Raw genomic sequence first — 13,836 nt, 5'->3', positions numbered from 1 at the left:
CACTTTGTCCAACCCGTTTAGAAGCCAACCATCACATATGTCAGAGCCGGCCTAAAATTCATAGCGCCTTCTGTTAAAACCATTACAAAACGTAAAACACGCAGTTACATTCGAGCTGCGGGTCCAGTTCATTATGTGCAGGCCTAGCTGAGGCGAACCTGAATTCCAGTTTCTGCAAGTTGCTCTGCTGTAGAGTTTGAATAGGGTGGTCATAAACTGGCTCCACAATGTGTCTGCTTCACATAATGTACAGTACCAATCAAATGTTTGGACACACCTACTCATTCAAAGGTTTTTCTTTATTTTTACTATTTTCTACATTGTAGAATAATAGTGAAGACATCAAAACTATGAAATAACACCTATGGAATCATGTAGTAACCCAAAAAGTGTTAAACAAATCAACATATATTTTATATTTATGATTCTTCAAAGTAGCCACCCTTTGCCTTGATGACAGCTTTGCAAACTCTTGGCATTCTCTCAACCAGCTTCATGAGGTAGTCACCTGGAATGCATTCCAATTAACAGGTGTGGCTTGTTAAAAGTTAATTTGTGAAATTTATTTCCTTCTTAATGCATTTGAGCCAATCAGTTGTGTTGTGACAAGGTAGGGGTGGTATACAGAAGATATCCCTACATCTCAACATCAACTGTTCAGAGGAGATTGTGTGAATCAGGCCCTCATGGTCGCATTGCTGCAAAGAAACCACTACTAAAGGACACCAATATGAAGAACAGACTTGCTTGGGCCAAGAAACACGAACAATGGACATTAAACCTGTGGAAATCTGTCGTTTGGTCTGAGGAGTCCAAATTTGAGATTTTTGGTTCCATCCGCCGTGTCTTTGTGAGACGCAGAGTAGGTGAACGGATGATCTTTGCATGTGTGGTTCCCACCGTGAAGCATGGAGGAGGTGTGATGGTGCTTTGCTGGTGACACTGTCTGATTTATTTAGAATTGAAGGCACAGTTAACCAGCATGGCTACCACAGCATTCTGCAGCGATACGCCATCCCATCTGGTTTGCGCTTAGTGGGACTATAATTTGTTTTTCAACAGGACAATGACCCAACACACCTCCAGGCTGTGTAAGGGTTATTTGACCAAGAAGGAGAGTGATGGAGTGCTGCATCAGATGATCTGGCCTCCCCAATCACCCGACCTCAACCCAATTGAGATGGTTTGGGATGAGTTGGACCGGAGAGTGAAGGAAAAGCAGCCAACAAGTGCTCAGCATATGTGGGAACTCCTTCAAGATTGTTGGAAAAGCATTCCAGGTGAAGCTGGTTGAGAGAATGCCAAGAGTGTGCAAAGCTGTCATCAAGGCAAAGGGTGGCTACTTTGAAGAACAATTTTTTTTTAAACAATTTTTTGGTTACTACATGATACATGAAATGTGTTATTTCATAGTTTTGATGTCTTCACTATTATTCTACAATGTAGAAAATACTAAAAATATAGAAAAACCCTTGCATGAGTAGGTGTGTCCAAACTTTTTGACTGGTAATGTATGGGTGCATCCCAAATGGCACCCTATTCCCTATTTAGTTCACTACTTTTGACCATACAAAATGTTTGGCTGCCAGGGTGGAAGTGTGACTCACTGACCAGAATGATGGTCTCCATCTCGCGGTAGGGCAGGTCTTTGAGTGAAACATCTTGAGTGAGCATTTTCATCCTTATCTTCCTTGTTTCCCTCACATCGTGTACCATTAGCCAAAATCCTACAACACAAAAACACCTAATTGCAAAACTTGTTAAAATGCTTCATGGTATTGCCTCAAAGAAAGACAACACAAATACACTTAATACAATATAGCGGGATAAGTGCTATCCAAATCCAACAGGAAAATGTTACAGCTGTAGACTGGCTTTGGAGAAGTTGCACCAGGATTTGTAATAGAAAACGTATTTATCGGGGGTGCAAGACCTATTTTTACTTCAGCACCATCTAGCGCCTCCCTGGAGCTGCCCATGAGAAGTAGACAGTTAGGCATTAGAGGGTGTTGTTGTGGTTAGGGGGTACTTACCTTTCACAAAGGTGGTGTAAAGGATGTAGAGGCGGGGGAATCGGTGCTCAAGGAATTTCTCATACCTCTCGTTGGCTCTCTGAAATATGCCTAGTCTGCCCTTAGATGACGAATAGTGCCTGCGGGATAATATGCTGTAGAAGAGAGGGGATATCAGATTCAGCAACACAAAAACATTAGATTTAGCTTGTTTCATTGTATTTTTGTATGTATCTCAGTTCATGTTTTGTAGTTGCATGGGGTAGCTCTTATTGTAACTAGGATCTGTCATGGGCAATTTTGAATGTTTACAGAATAACACGCAGTATTGCTCATGACAGATTATAGTTACAATCGGAGCTAGGAGACAGGGAGAGAGTTTAGGTTGGGACACCACAGAAGCCTTCAGAGTTAATTGAACAGGTTTCTATATAGGCCGAAAACAAATGGAGACAGTTAATCCCAATAACCTCTGGATGCAGCATTTGTGCAATCACTTTTGATAGCCTACTGTGACTTAGCCTACTGTCCCCTAAGCAAGGTAAGAACATGAACACTTTGAATGTGGTGTTATGTTGTGAAACATGATTACTTTGCTGACATATACACTCACCTAACAGTTTATTAGGTACACCGCCCCGTTCATGAAATTTTTTATCACTCCTACAAAGTGAGTCACGTAACTGTGGCTTGCTATATAAAGCAGACAGACAGGCATCGAGGCATCCAGTTACTTTTCGATTGAACGTTTCGAATAGGCAAAACAAGTGACCTAAGCTACTTTGAACGTGGTAAGATCATCAGTGCGGCTTTTCACGCAGGAGTGTCTAGGGTTTACTGAGAATGGTAAAAAAAATTAAATAAAAAAATACAGTCAGCGCGGCAGTCCTGTGGGCGAAAACAGCTCGTTGAGAGGTCCAAGGAGAATAACAAGAATCGTGCAAGCTAACAGGTGGGCCACAAACATACAAATAACGGCGCAGTACAACAGTGGTGTGCAGAACGGCATCTCAGAACGCACAACTTGTCGATTGTCACGGATGGGCTATTGCAGCAGACGACCACACTAGGTTCCACTCCTATCAGCTAACAACAAGAAGTGACTCCAGTGGGCACGCGATCACCAACACTGGACAATTGAGGAGTGGAAAAACATTGTCTGGTCCGACGAATCCCAGTTCCTGTTGAGTCAGGATTTGGCGTAAGCAGCATCAGTCCATGGACCCATCCTGCCTGGTGTTAACGGTACAGGCTGATGTAGTGGTGTGGGGAATGTTTTCCTGGCAGATGTTAGGTCCCTTGATACCAACTGAGCAACGATTGAATGCCACTGCGTATATGCCAAACCCAATAGAGCATCTTTGGGATGAGATGGAATGGGCTGTTCGCAGCATGAATGTCCCGCCATCAAGTCAGCATTGACCAACATCCTGTGGAACGTTTCCGACACCTTGTAGAATCCATGCCCCGAAGAATTCAGGCTGTTCTTGAGGCAAAGGGGGATCCGACCCGATACTAAATGGGTGTACCTAATAAACTGGCCGGTGACTGTATGTGATCTTTGTTCTCTCGCGTGCACCCGACCCCGACATAAATGGCCTGTATCACAAAATGTTCTGGGATGCAAAGTAACGTTACAGGAAGCAAATGTATTTTCTTTCATTGAAACGGTTTTAGATTAGAGTAGGCAGCATGCCAATTATACCTTTTTTATTTTGTGCTTGCAACATGAGAATGACTGAACCAGTAGTATCTGGACAGAGGAGGAGACGATTAATATGACTAGTCCCCTCTCTAGCCCAGAAAGCTACCATACATTTTCCCACTAGACCAGGGGTGTCAAACTCATTTTAGCTCAGGGGCCACATGGAGGAAAATCTATTCCCAAGTGGGCCGGACCGGAAAAATCATGGTATATATAACTTAAAAACAACAACTTCAGATTGTTTTCTTTGTTTTAATACGATCAACATACAACATAAAGCTGGAGCCTGAGGACAGTGTGTCCAAAATAGTACAAGCACAACATCATTTTTAATCATAAAACACATCAAGTTTATTTGAAAATTCTAAAGAAAAAGAACACACAAACACACAATGCCTCAGTGATTAACAGAACTGTTTCACAGATCACAGAACTATATCAGGGTGTCATTTCTCAGGCAGAAATGTAGATAAAAATAATAAAATCCTGTTCCCCAAACAAGTGCAAGAACCACAGAGTCAAGAATAGGTTAAATATACAAATAAAATAAAAACAATTAAAAACAATAGCACATCAACATAAAAACATATAAACATACATCTGAAAGCGTTGCTCAAACTCCCGTAACAGTCCAGTTATTTTATCTTTGAACCGCTTCATGTCTGCCACATGTTGGGTCGCGCACACATTTTTCAGACAGGGGAAGTGAGCTGCATCACCACCGGCAAGTTGCGTCTCCCACAATGACAGCTTCAACTTGAAAGAACGTATGCTGTCATAATACTGCGTGACAACTTTGTTGCGCCCTTGCAGCTGTTTGTTCAAGTTATTCAGGTGCTCTGTAACATCCACCATAAATGCAAGGTCCGGCATCCATTCTGCGGAATGAAATTCTAACACTGGTTTGCCCTTTTCTTCCATGAACTGTTCAATTTCTTCTCGTAAATCAAAGAAACGCCTCAGCACAGCACCTCGGCTTAACCATCTTACCTCAGTGTGGTATGGCAGGCCATAGATGTGGTCTTTCTCTCTGAGAAGGCTGTCAAACTGACGGTGATTCAGGCTTCTGGATCGGATGAAATTAACAGTTTGGATGACCACCTTCATGACGTTATCCATCTTTAATGACTTGCAACACAAAGCCTCCTGGTGCAAAATACAGTGAAAAGTCAAAAAATCACATCCTCCATTTGCAGATTGCACTTTCTCTCTGAACTTTGTCACAACGCCTGCTTTTTTTCCCGATCATTGAGGGCGCACCATCTGTAGCCAGGCTGACAGCGCGGGACCAGTCCACTCCGACCCTGTCCAGCGCGCTGACGAGTGCGGTAAAAATATCAGCTGCTGTCGTTGTATCTGTCATCGACACCAACTCCACGAACTCCTCGGTGACGGTCAATGTGTCATCAACTCCGCGGATGAAAAAATGGCCAGTTGTGCAACATCTGTAATGTCCGTGCTTTCATCAATTGCAACCGAAAACGCAATAAATGACTTTACTTTTGCTTCAACTGGCTGTCCAAATCCACTGAAAGATCGGAAATCCTGTCTGCAACTGTGTTTCTTGTCAGGCTGATATTTGCAAAAGCCTGCCGCTTTTCAGGGCACACAATCTCCGCTGCCTTCATCATGCATGTTTTTACAAATTCACCCTCACTAAATGGTTTTGAAGCCACTGCGATTTCATTAGCAATGAGGTAGCTAGCTTTCACTGCAGCGTCACTGATGTCTCGGCTGTGAGTAAACACAGACTGCTGTTTCTTCAGACCCGCCAACAGTTCATTCACCTTCTCTCATCTCCGCTGTCCTTGAAAGTTGTCATATTTGTCGGCATGAAGACTCACATAGTGGCGACGAAGGTTATATTCTTTCAGCACTGCAACATGCTCTGAACACACCAAACATACAGCTTTCCCATTCAATTCCGTGATTAAATAGGATTACCATTTTTCTTGGAACACTCTGCACTCTGCGTCCACTTTTCTCTTTTTTGACAGAGACATTTTGGGGCAATGAGGGTGCCAAAGCACATAATGTTAAAAGTAGAAGCCGTAATAAATATCGCGGGCAAAACAAAGTAGCTCATTGGCTGCATGTGCTTGACCTACTTGCTCTGCCCCGGTATAAACAGTTTGCTTGCTTAACACAATTGCTATTGCGCCATCCAGTGGACGCAATTGGAACAGCAGTTTATTTTATTGAAAAATTGCAGCGCATTTTTATACTAAAAAAAAAAAATCATCTCGCGGGCCGGATTAAACCCGTTTGCGGGCCTGATCCGGCCCGCGGGCCGTACGTTTGACACCCCTGCACTAGACAGTGTAATATTCATATGTGTCAGCATACTGAATTGTAATTGGATGCATTATACTGTCATATCATACTGTGCTATGATTGGTTAAGACCACCCAGGTGGTGAGGTCATTCTAAAGATGATCATGGCCAGAGACACATGGACATGCCAGTTATAGCTAGTTAATAAAGAGCTACGTTTATAAATATCCTGTCGTCCTGCATTTTATTATTTTGTACAAAGCATACAAAACAAGACAGACAGCTCTGTATGCGTTATAATATCAAAATACATTCGTTACACACCAAATATGTAATTTCGCTGAACTGCTTTTGTCGGTCATTCAGTCCTTCTTGGGCTAGTCATCCTCTGAAGCAGTACCTGGACAGAGGAAGAGATTATGAATATGTAGCCTAGGCAGCGGATAGTTAGTGCAGATCTAGCGCCAGCACTATCGGCTGCCTAGGATAATGAATATGACGAGTCCCCTCTCTAGCTCAGAAGCTACCATATATATTTTTGCCATTAGACAGCAAGCACTGCAATCGTTATGTCAAAATACGTTCGTTACTCACCAAATATGGAGTTTCGCTGAGCAACGATCGTAATTTACTGCCGTCCAGCCCGGTATGTACTTCCAATAAAAAGGTGAAAATAAAAATGTACAAGCAACCGAAAAATGTATTGTCTGGAAAGAAACTATTGTTTTTGAACAAGTGCACATACATCAAATCCACTACTGGCACGCGCAGAATAGGTAGATTTGGCGCATGCGCACTTGGTCCAAAACAATTATTTCCAGACAATATATTTTTTCGGTTGCTTGTAAACTTTTATTTAAAACTTTTTTGGAAGTACATACCGGGCTGGACGGCAGTAAATTACGATAGTTGCTCAGCGAAACTCCATATTTGGTGAGTAACGAACGTATTTTGACATAACGCATGCAGTGCTGTCTAATGGCAAAATATATATGGTAGCTTCTGGGCTAGGGATGGGACTCATCATATTCATTTGCCTAGGCAGCCGATAGTGCAGGTCTAGCGCCCATGCACTAACTATCCGCTGCCTAGGCTACATATTCATCGTCTCCTCCTCTGCCCAGATACTGGTTCAGAGGATGACTAGCCCTAGGTGTACCTAATGAATGACCGACAAAGAATTTCGAGTAGGCTACTAGCCATCTTTCAATAATATTCAGATAATGTTCGAGTTATTCAGTACCTTAGACTTGAGTAGGCTAACATTGGGGTGTATGTGGAGACCCCTTTGAATGGATAACTGCATCGTATTATCGTTGTTACACAGCATTGGACCTTTCTCTTGTACAGCGCCATGGTGGGATTTGCAGGGTGAGTTAATGAAACTGTTGCCGTGCGTGCAAGTGCAAGAGACCAGGGATCAAATACCACTTCCATTGGCTGGAACGATTACCATAATGTGTGTAATAGTTTATATAGTTGTGTATACTACACTCAAAAATCTTAATAATATGATTGACTTGTGAACTCTAAAATTAAATAGTTTTGTAGCTACAACATGTAATCTCAGCATGTAGGCCACATTTATCTAAAACTTACACTTAATTAACTTGATACAATTGAGATGCCATGGATGGATCCATTGTTGGGACACTAAATAGCCAGCAGATCTTGCACATCAGGCTGAGCAGGGCAGTCTGCCAGATGAGTAGGCCTACACTTGCCCACTGGTGGTGCTCGAACAAGACTAGTTATAGGTGAAGACCTGGGTTCAGAGTGAGTGATTGTAAAGTTAAATACAAGTTCAGAGTGAGGCATTTACATATTACAGTTAAAGTAGGATATTCATATGATACCTGACACTGCTTTATTAAAATGATATGGGATGAAACAGTTATTTGCACCATTAGATCAGCCTACAGCTGGTGCCACAATACAATGATGGCTTTCTCATGCAGTTGATCTCAACTAGACACTGGTGGAGGACATGGTTCAGAGAGTGTCACCTCGATTGAGCCACAGTGCATCCAGGGGACAGCCTGTCCCTCAAGTTTATCGGCCATGCGATATCTCTCTCTTGGATCTATATTGGTCCATGTCTGAGCATCACAGGGGAAGATTTGTAGTGGCTAGTTCCGAGAACGTTCTAGTGGGTATCTCGTGTTGTGGTTGGACAAGTTACAGTGCACACCAAACTCTCGCAGCAACCAACATCTATCTTCTAATATTATAGAGAAAGTGAGAGCGAAGCAATGTGTATTTTGAGGATATTACCTAGTTTTGTACTATAATCAATCACTTCATCATGATGGTTTTCTCATCAGTGTATGGCTTTTGACTAATTTATTATGTTAGTGTTGATCAGGTGTTATGCAACTGAAGTAATTATATGAGTGCAAAACTGCAAATGGATAAATGCAGATTCTATTAATAAAGTTGCAAGTGAGTTTTGGAAATGGATATGTTTGCAAAGATATTTGCAAATTAATTAAATAGAAAAGTATTTATTACTGAATGCTGGATTCAACACACCACACTATGTGCATAGAAAGCATTACTCAAATTAGCCTCATCACTGATGACTTCTCTACTCAATTCTATATGAATCAAGGCTGCAATCTCCAAGAGTGACCTTGACAGTTCTAGCATCAAGCATAAATTATGCCAGTCAAATGGAAGATGGTCATTGTACAAAGATAAAAGCTGAACAACATTATTCATATAGGCTTTATGCACTGGAGTTCTCCACAGGCCTTTCTAGTACAGTTGCCATCCAAATGTTAGTGATTACCAAGCACAGAGTGTGCTAATACAGAGTGCGCTAATCCACAGGGGGTCCTCGCCGCCAACACACGCCGTCACTTCACTTCTAAGTGGCATTATTGATTTCATGTGATGAAGCTCTATTTTTAAAGCCAGACCAAGGCTAATATTGGAAACATTCTTATGAAACCCACCCACCCGCGTGCCCCGGCCTTACCCCCTTAACACTCCTCCGTCCTCCCAAGCATCTAGGAAGATAAAATGCGAGCCCCCCCTGAGGAACGGGTTGTCCATGACTCCATGGTCACGCAAGGGATGTGTGAGGGGATACCCCCCTCCAAATTGTCAGAATTATTTCAAGATCTGTTTCTTTCAAGATTTGTTTATGCTCTCTTTGGTTACTTACCACTATACCCCCCATGCACACTTATAAATGGTTTTACTGTAATGCTTTAAGCCTTTACACACTAAACCTGTGAGTCATGCTGCTTCGAGTCCTTATTAAAAACTCCAATGGCATATTCTGTAGGATATCCAAGGTACAGCTGACACCTGTTGATTTATATTTTCTAGCTGAACTGTCAAAGTTAGTTTAGTTGAGAAGACATTCAGCAACTATGGTATGCATTTGTAACAGTTTCGCTTCCGTCTCTCCTTGCCCCAACCTGGGCTCGAACACATCAGTAACAGTCTCCCACGAAGCAACGTTACTATCGCTCCGCTAACTAGCTAGCTATTTTGCACCAATTACATATTCACCAAATATTTATTTTTCAAGCAATCTTCTCATCTTCAGTTTGGTCTACTTTGTATTGTTTGTTTAACATTTTGGATTTTGACTAGGTCAAGAGCCTGGGGAAATGTTACACAAGGAGATGCAGCCAAGTCCTAATTTGTATAGGAACGCTAGGTCAGGTGTAATGTAAATGAAAGTAGGCGTTACCTTATGTGTGATCCCCAGCCAAAACGTGAATCAGTTAGAAGAGGAACTTCAGTTCCTTTATTGCAGAACCTGTGTTTATACTAATGCCGTGTCATTTCTAACTTACACTTTGTTGACAGCGACTGAGCATCTGGTCTACAGCAGCTGGGGGAGTCGCTGATGGGTCAGATCCATTAATCACAGTCTAATGTGACGATTTTCTTTTTACTGAGGTTGCATCTCAAATGGCACCCTATTCCTTATTTAGTGAACTACTTTTGACCAGGGTCCATATGGAATAAGGTGCCATTTGGGACGTATGTTGAAGCTCTGTCCTTCCTCACTGACTTGCATATTCATTAACTACAGTGAGCTCCAAAAGTATTGGGGCAGTGACACATTTGTTGTTGTTTTGTCTCTGTACTCCAGCACTTTGGATTTGAAATGATACAATGACTATGATGTTAAAGTGCAGACTGTCAACTTTAATTTGAGGATATTTTAATTCATATCAGGTTATCCGTTTTTAGAAATTAGAGCACGTGTTGTACATAGTCCCCCCATTTTAGGGGACCAAAAGTATTGGGACAAATTCACAGTGTATTAAAGTAGTCAAAAGTGTAATATTTGGTCCCATATTCCTAGCACACAATGATTACATCAAGCTTGTGACTCTACAAACTTGTTTGCTGTATGTTTTGGTTGTGTTTCAGATTATTTTGTGCCCAATAGAAATGAATGGTAAATAATGTATTGTGTCATTTTGGAGTAACTTTTATTGTAAATAAGAATAGAATATGTTTTTAAACACTTGTACAATAATGTGGATGCTACCATGATGATGGATAGTCCTGAATGAATCGTGAATAATGATGAGTGAAAAAGTTACAGACGCACAAATATCATACCCCCCCCAAAATGCTAACCTCCCCTGATATTGTAATGGTGAGAGGTTAGCATGTCTTGGGGGTATGATATTTATGCAGAGAATTTAACAACCTGACAGATGTAGTCTCAATTATGGACTTTCATCCTAGAGTACAATGTATATTTTTATCCATATGATTTACTGTCATAGGCAGCTATGGGTATGATATACATTCCGCTGGGCTTGCATAAAGTGATTCTTGGACATATACCGTGTTTTCTGTCTGTGCATGTGTGACTAAATCTATGCAGACACATCAGATATGTGTGACTCAGTAAATCTATGCAGACACATCATACATAATAATAATAAATAATAATATGCCATTTAGCAGACGCTTTTATCCAAAGCGACTTACAGTCATGCGTGCATACATTTTTTGTGTATGGGTGGTCCCGGGGATCGAACCCACTACCTTGGCGTTACAAGCGCCGTGCTCTACCAGCTGAGCTACAGAGGACCAAAAGTATTGGTGTGTGTGTCTCTTATTCAGACTGTGAGTGCTGACTGTGCATAATCTCCTACTGGGGAGGCAGGTAGCTTAGTGGTTAAGAGCGTTGTGCCAGTAACTGAAAGGTCGCTGGTTCTAATCCCCGAGCCGACTAGGTGAAAAATCTGTCGATGTGACCTTGAGCAAGGCACTTAACCATAATTGCTCCTGTAAGTCTCTCTGGATAAGAGCGTCTGCTAAATGACTAAAATGTAGACTGTAAGAAGTTCCCCCTTTCACAGTTTCAAGTGTCAATACAGGTTACTGTCTTGAAGTTATAATAGAACATCCAGGGTAAGCTTTGGAGTAGCTACAGTAATTGAGTGTGGAGATGCACGAATGACTGTCATTTTTAAAGATGTGAGATTAAAACTAAGAGTGTGACAAAACACATACAGTGCATTCAGAAAGTATTCAGACCCCTTCCCTTTTCCACATTTTGTTACGTTACAGCCTTATTCTAAAATTGATTAAATTATTGTTTTTCGTCAACAATCTACACACAGTAAACCATAATGACAAAGCAAAAACAGGTTTTTAGAAATGTTTGCAAATTTATTAAAAATAAAAAACAGAAATACCTTATTTACATAAGTATTCAGACCCTTTGCTATAAGACTCGAAATTGAGCTCAGGTGCATCCTGTTTCCATTGATCATCCTTGAGATGTTTCTACAACTTGATTGGAGTCCACCTGTGGTAAATTCAATTAATTGGACATGATTTGGAAAGGCACAGACCTATCTATATAAGGTCCCACAGTTGACAGTGCATGTCCGAGCAAAAACCAAGCCATGAGGTCGAAGGAATTGTCCGTAGAGCTCAGAGACAGGATTGTGTCGAGGCACGGATCTGGGGTAGGGTACCTAAACATTTCTGCAGCATTGAAGGTCCCCAAGAACACAGTGGCCTCCATCATTCCTAAATGGAAGAAGTTTGGAACCACCAAAACACTTCCTAGAGCTGGCCGCCCGGCCAAACTGAGCAGTCGGGGGAGAAGGGCCTTGGTCAGTGAGGTGACCAAGAACCCGATGGTCACTCTGACAGAGCTCAAGAGTTCCTCTGTGGAGATGGGAGAACCTTCCAGAAGGACAACATTTTTACATTTACATTTTAGTCATTTAGCAGACGCTCTTATCCAGAGCGACTTACAGGAGCAATTAGGGTTAAGTGCCTTGCTCAAGGGCACATTTACGTCATTTAGCAGACGCTCTTATCCAGAGCGACTACAAATTGGTGCATTCACCCTATAGCCAGTGGGGGGGTAGAAGGATTACTTTATCCTATCCCAGGTGTTCCTTAAAGAGGTGGGGTTTCAAATGTCTCCGGAAGGTGGTGAGTGACTCCGCTGTCCTGGCGTCGTGAGGGAGCTTGTTCCACCATTGGGGTGCCAGAGCAGCGAACAGCTTTGACTGGGCTGAGCGGGAACTATGCTTCCGCAGAGGAAGGGAGCCAGCAGGCCAGAGGTGGATGAACGCAATGCCCTCGCCTGGGTGTAGGGACTGATCAGAGCCTGAAGGTACGGAGGTGCCGTTCCCCTCACTGCTCCATAGGCAAGCACCATGGTCTTGTAACGGATGCGAGCTTCAACTGGAAGCCAGTGGAGTGTGCGGAGGAGGGGGTGACGTGAGAGAACTTGGGAAGGTTGAACACCAGACGGGCTGCGGCATTCTGGATGAGTTGTAGGGGTTTAATGGCACAGGCAGGGAGCCCAGCCAACAGCGAGTTGCAGTAATCCAGACGGGAGATGACAAGTGCCTGGATTAGGACCTGTGCCGCTTCCTGTGTAAGGCAGGGTCGTACTCTCCGAATGTTGTAGAGCATGAACCTGCAGGATCGGGTCACCGCCTTGATGTTGGCGGAGAACGACAGGGTGTTATCCAGGGTCACGCCAAGGCTCTTCGCACTCTGGGAGGAGGACACAACGGAGTTGTCAACCGTGATGGCGAGATCATGGAACGGACAGTCCTTCCCCGGGAGGAAGAGCAGCTCCGTCAACCATCTCTGCAGCGCTCTACCAATCAGGCCTTTATGGTAGAGTGGCCAGACGGAAGCCATTCCTCAATAAAAGGCACATGACAGCTCGCCAAAAGGCACCTAAAGGACTCTCAGACCATGAGAAACAAGATTCTCTGGTCTGATGAAACCAAGATTGAACTCTTTGGCCTGAATGCCAAGCATCACGTCTGGAGGAAACCTGGCATCATCCCTATGGTGATGCATGGTGGTGGCAGCATCATGCTGTGGGCATGTTTTTTAGCGGCAGGGACTGGGAGACTAGTCAGGATCGAGGCAAAGATGAACGGAGCAAAGTACAGAAAGATCCTTGATGAAAACCTGTTCCAGAGCACTCAGGACCTCAGACTGGGGTGAAGGTTCACCTTCCAACAGGACAATGACTCTAAGTACACAGCCAAGACAACTCAGGAGTGGCTTCGGGACAAGTCTCTGAATGTCCTTGAGTGGCCCAGCCAGAGCCCGGACTTGAACCCGATCGAACATCTCTGGAGAGACCTGAAAATAGCTGTGCAGCGATGCTCCCCATCCAACCTGACAGAGCTTGAGAGGATCTGCAGAGAAGAATGGGAGAAACTCCCCAAATACAGGTGTGCCAAGCTTGCAGCGTCATACCCAAGAAGACTCAAGGCTGTAATCGCTGCCAAAGGTGCTTCAACAAAGTACTGAGTAAAGGGTCTGAATACTTATGTAAATGTGATATTTCTGTTTTGTATTTTTAATAAA

This window comes from Coregonus clupeaformis, chromosome 10, assembly GCF_020615455.1.
Source record: "Coregonus clupeaformis isolate EN_2021a chromosome 10, ASM2061545v1, whole genome shotgun sequence".
Lineage (NCBI taxonomy): Eukaryota > Metazoa > Chordata > Actinopteri > Salmoniformes > Salmonidae > Coregonus > Coregonus clupeaformis.
This window is presented reverse-complemented; position numbering follows the sequence as displayed.